Genomic DNA, 5,815 nt, shown 5'->3' with positions numbered 1-5,815 from the left:
TTGCTAAGACCACTGAATATCTCCATTCAACTGGTACAGGCTATGTCTGAATCTCAGAATTACAGAATTTTAATGGCACAGAAAGAGGCTGTTCAGCCCATCATGTCTGCACCGCCTCTCCAAATGAGCATTATGACCGAGTGCCATTGCCCTGAGCCACGTAGGAGCTATTAGGACAAATGAACAACAGCATGGCCTAAAAGTAAGGTTTTAAGAAAGTGTCTTGAAGGAAGAGGGAATTTTTCATTTGATGCAGGTGTTACTGGCAAGGCCAGCATTTGTTGTCCATCAGCTAAGTAGCTTGCTAGGCTAGTTAAGAGTTAACCACATTACTGATCACTAAGACTAGTTTTACAGCCCAGATTTGATTAATTGAATTTAAATTCCACCACCTGCAATGGTGGGATTTGAACTCACATCCTCTGGATCACTGGTCTAGCAACATTACCACTATGCTGCCATCTCCCTGATTTAGGGAAGGAATTCCAGACTTTATAGCCCTGGCAGCTGATGTACGATTGGTGCTAATGGTAGATGAACTTTCCACTTCCAAGAGGTCAGAATAGAAGAAGCACTTGAGGAGGTTCCAATGTAAATGAGAGGCCTGTCTCCTCACAACGACCCATCAAGGGAGTATGTGTAAAGAGCAGTGTGGGGGAGTGGACATAGGTTAACACTCCTTCCACCATCATGCCAATTTACATTATCTTTGGCAACACACTATCTGGAGGTTGGAATGTGTATGTAAAACATTGTCACTTACTAGGGACAACATAGGGAAGAACATAGGAACAGGAGGAGGTCATTCAGCCCTTCAATCTGACATTCAATTAGATCATGGCTGCTCTGTATCTCAATCCCATCCACCTGCCTTTCTGCTTCTGAAACCTCAAGATCTACCAGTCTCAGCTTTGACATTTTTAATTGACCTTTGAGGGAGAGAGCTCCAGGTTTCCACTTCCCTTTGTATGAAAAAGTGTTTCCTGACATCACCACTGAATGGCCTGGCCCTAATTTTAAGTTTATGTCTTGTTATGGATACTCGCTTCTCTCTATCTATCCTATCACTCATCTAATCATCTTAAACATCTCAGTTAGAGATGATATATGATGAGACACATTGAAGATTGTGTTGCAAAGTCCAAAAGACAGCTCAAGTGAATGACTGTAAAGGGAAAGGTACATGTAAGGGGAGCTAGCTGTTACACATGGACTTCTCCCCAACTCCCCCTGGACATCTATCAATGTGAGTTTACTGGGCACAATTTGGTGTAAAGTTCATCATCAGCAGCCCCACATTCAAGAGGCTCATGGTCACTGGAACCTAATTGAGGGATTCAGGGGGTTTATATATAGAATAATGGATACCTGCAAGTGAATTACAGATTGGAATCTAATTGAAGGATTCTGGGGGTTTATATATAGAATAGTGGATACCCAGGAGTGAGATACTGACTGGAAACTAATCGAGGGGTTTGGTTGGTTTATATATTTTTCCTTTCATGGAATGTGGGTGTTACTGACAAGGCCAGCATTTGTTGCCCATCCATAATTGCCCTTGAACTGAGTGGCCTGCTAGGGCCATTTCAGAGGGCAGCCTAGAGTCACGTGCAGGCCAGACCAGGAAAGGATGACAGATTTTCTTTCCTGAAGGGCATTAGTGAAGCAGATGGGTTTTTATGACTGTCAACAATAGTTTCATGGTCACTATGACTGAGATCAGCTTTCAATTCCAGATTGTTTATTTAATTAAATTTAAATTCCACCAGCTGCCTTGGTGGGATTTGAACCCATGCCCCCAGAGTATTAGCCTGGCACCTCTGGATTACCAGTTTAGTGGCAATACCGCTATGTCGTATAGAATAACAGATTGTAATTCTAGTTGATTATATCACAAACCATAATGATGTAGCTTAAGGAGCTTTTGAATATTCCTCCTTCCAAAGATTGCATTCGGCCTTAAACTTTCTCCCTCCCACAATGAAACCTTCACTTCTAAAATGCCAGGTTTCATTAAGTTGGCCTGAAGGTGGGGAGTTTTCCCAGGATCCAGACGTATACCGGTTCAGCTCATGCCAAGTCAACCGGAGAGAGTCCGGCAGCAGAGAAACCCATTTAAAATAGGTTCTGTGTCAAGATTATGAAAGAGCCTCATTGGCCCAGGCTGCTGCACCATTGCCAACATTTCCAGCTGTCAGCTCAGATTCAATGCCAGTCTTCTGTCTCTGCCTGCTGCTGGAATTTTGATTCGGGCTCATTATCTGATTATACTAGAGTGGAAGTAATTTCGATTGACAGCTCCTGATGTGCAAGAGTTTGCCACAGAGCTAAAGGCTCCTCCGGGGAATAAGCTCCAAGATTCTATAGTCACGCCAGGCTCCCGAAACCAGGTTACTTGGCCCCTTTTCATTGCTACGACCTTGGTGTGTGTACACTGGCTCCATTTCATTGGTTGAGTATCATGCGGTTAGCAATTCCCAGGTAATGGTCAAGGAGGGAAGTTTAAAGGAAAGGATAGCTGGATCCAATCATAGACCCCAGGAATCTGTGATCCAGTGTTAGATCCCAGGGAATGGGTGATCCAGAAATAGATCCCAGGGGATAAGCAATTCAATAATAGATCCCAGGGAATTTGTGATATGTATCCAGCATATTGTTTATGGTGGATCCATTGGCAGAATCTGAGAATATGGGCAGGGAGGGTGCGATAGGGAAAGGGGAGGAGAGCAAACCTCAGGATTATATATGCAGGGGGAACCCAGGAATGCATGATAAGGACAGGATGAAGAGGCCTAATCCCAGGTCCTGAGAACATAGCAATAGGAAGAGAGACCCAAATGGAAGGACTTGCGAATATTAGTGGGGAATGTGGGATAACGACAGACCTTTCAAATGTGCGAGAGGAATGAGCAGAAAGGGCTGCCTCACTGAACAATATAGCGGTGACAGCTGAGTTTACCTCATCTGTTCCGAGGAGACTTGAATTCTGCTCTTATTTCATTTTGTTTTGCTTGTAATGCTGTCACATCAGAATCGTGGGGCCCTGGGGTTTCCAGTGAGCTTCAGGATCCTGATGTTGGGACTAAATGGGGGTCCTGCACTTTCTGGGATGGACACAGGCTCCAGGTTTGCTGTCCTATTAAGGATAGTGGGTGAGCTCCCGGTGTCCAGTCAGAGGGCTGGCAGATCCGGAGACTCAGCAGCCTAAAGAGGAGTGTCTGGCACCGCTGAGGCAGGTTGGGAACCACGGGGGCATTAAAAGATCAGAGGAAATTCATAAGAGATTGACCCCCTTGGAGTAGAGGGGGGAATCCCTCCAGTGGGACCAGGTGCAAAATTTCCTCCTCATGGGCCTCCTCTTTGGGCCATGGATCTTCTAGGTCCAACGGGACTACCTGCCATCCCCCCCAGCTTGCTGCAGGGAGGCCGCCTCCATTGAGCTGGTAGTCCTTTCACGTGGCGGGGGACCTTCCCTCGGTCAGCAGGATGCCGTTGAGGCTGCAACCTCCCCTCTCATCGGGGCGTTAATGAAGGTCATTGACAACCCCCCTCCTAGGAACCCCCAGCCAGTCCAATTCCCAGGCCAGCTCGGGGACACCTCCCTGGCAGTGGGAATGTGTTGAGGTACTGCCTGGAAGTTGCTTCCCCGCTATTTTTCCGACAACCCCTCCCACACCTCCCCCACCCTACCCTCCAATCCCCCTGGGAAAATCCAACCCATGGTTAGGAGAGCGTGTCCAATCTGCAAATTCCCAACAATTTCTCCTGTCAGACATGATCAACTCCATGTACTCTGAAATAAGGTCAAAATCAACAATGGTAGACTTTACTGCAAAGTCAGGCTCAATGCTCCGGTCACCTGTGGCACTCTCACCTCTTGAGTCAGAAGGTCCTGGGTTCAAGTCCCTCTCTGGAGCCTCGAGCATAGGAGCCGGGCTGACCTGCCAGTGCATCTCTGTGGACAGTGCTCTCTTTCAAATGTGATGTAAAACCGAGGCCCAGTCTGCCTTCTCAGCTGCGCACAGGATACTATTCTTTCAGAGACAATCTCTGCTGCCCTGACCAATATTTACCTTTGAAACCCCATCATGAAAGGCAGATTACCTGGTCATCATCACATAAGCTGCGAGTCGGAGCTCGCTGTGTGAAAATCACTTGCTGCGTTTTTCTACTTGACAGGAGCGACGACAGGTCAAAAGTTCATCATTGGCTTTGAGCCATCCTGAGGAGGTGAAAGGTGCTATAGAAATGCAAGTTCTTTTTATTTGTCTGGATAAACTCCAGGAGCCAGCAAGGGGATCTTGCTGACTCTTCGGTTAATCCCTCCTGAGCCTTATGGCCTACCTTAGGTCTTGCTGTACCACAGACACACCATCAGCTAGCAACAGAAGAAAGATGGATCGGGAGAGGAAGGGAAAGAGAAATAATTTTCCTTTCACAAAACGGGTTATTCAGGGGATCCTCAGGGCCAGTGACTCCTTTTAGAAGTGTGGCTTTTGAAGACAACTCCACCAGCCAAATTCTGCACAGCAGTATTCCGCAATCAACGGTAGTTAGGAAGGCAAATACAATGTTGGCATTTATTTCAAGAGGTCTAGAATATAAAAGCAGGGATGTGGTGCTGAGGCTTTATAAGGCTCTGGTCAGACCACATTTAGAATATCGTGAGCAATTTTGGGCCCCATATCTCAGGAAGGATGTGCTGGTCCTGGAGAGGGTCCAGAAGAGGTTCACAAGAACAATCCCAGGAATGAAAGGCTTAACATATGAGGAACATTTGAGGACTCTAGGTCTATATTCAATGGAGTATAGAAGGATGAAGGGGGATCTGATTGAAACTTACAGGATACTGAAAGACCTGGATAGAGTGGACATGGGGAAGATGTTTCCATTAGTAGGAGAGACTAGGACCTGAAGGCACAGCCTCAGAGCAAAGGGAAGACCTTTTTGAACAGAGATGAGGAGAAACTTCTTTAGCCAGCGAGTGGTGAATCTATGGAATTCATTGCCTCAGAAGGCTGTGGAGGCCAGGTCATTGAGTGTATTTAAGACCGAGATAGATAGGTTCCTGATTGGTAAGGAGATCAAAGGTTACGGGGCGAAGGCGGGGGAATGGGTTTGAGAATGGGTTTCAATCAGCCATGATTGAATGGCAGAGCAGATTCGATAGGCCGAATGGCCTAATTTCTGTTCCTATGTCTTATGGTCTTATAATTAGATGAATGACCCTTTAATCGGAGGATAAATCTTGAGGAGGACGCTGGGGGAACCCAGTGAGTGATGAACCTCAAGAGGAATGGCAGGCTGGTGGGATGGGCGGACAAGTGGCGGATTAAATTTAATGCAGAGAAGTGTGCAGTGATGATTTTTGGTAGGAAGAATGTGGAGAGATGATATAAAATGAAGGGGATAATTCTAAAGGGTTTGCAATAGCAGAGAGACCTGAGCGTATATGTGCAGAAATAATTAAAGGTGGCAGGTTGAGAAAACAGGGAAAGCATTTGGGATCCTGGGCTTTATAAATACCAGTATGGAGTACCAAAGCAAGGAGGTTATGGTAAACATGTGTAAAACACTGGTTCAGCCTCAGCTGGAGTATTGCTTCCAATTCTGGGATGTGAAGGCATTAGAGGGAGTCCAGAAAATGTTCATGAGAATGGCTCCAACGATGAAGGGCTTTGGTTATATGGATGGATTGGTGAAGTTGGGGTTGTTTTCCCTGAAGAAGAGAAGATTTGCTCGAGGTATTCAGAATCATGGGGAGTCTGGACAGAGTAGATAGGGAGACACTGTTCCCCTTGTCAGAAGGATCGTG

This window comes from Carcharodon carcharias, chromosome 3 (genome assembly GCF_017639515.1).
Source record: "Carcharodon carcharias isolate sCarCar2 chromosome 3, sCarCar2.pri, whole genome shotgun sequence".
Lineage (NCBI taxonomy): Eukaryota > Metazoa > Chordata > Chondrichthyes > Lamniformes > Lamnidae > Carcharodon > Carcharodon carcharias.
The sequence above is the reverse complement of the archived record's forward strand: the minus strand, read 5'-3'. Positions refer to the sequence as shown.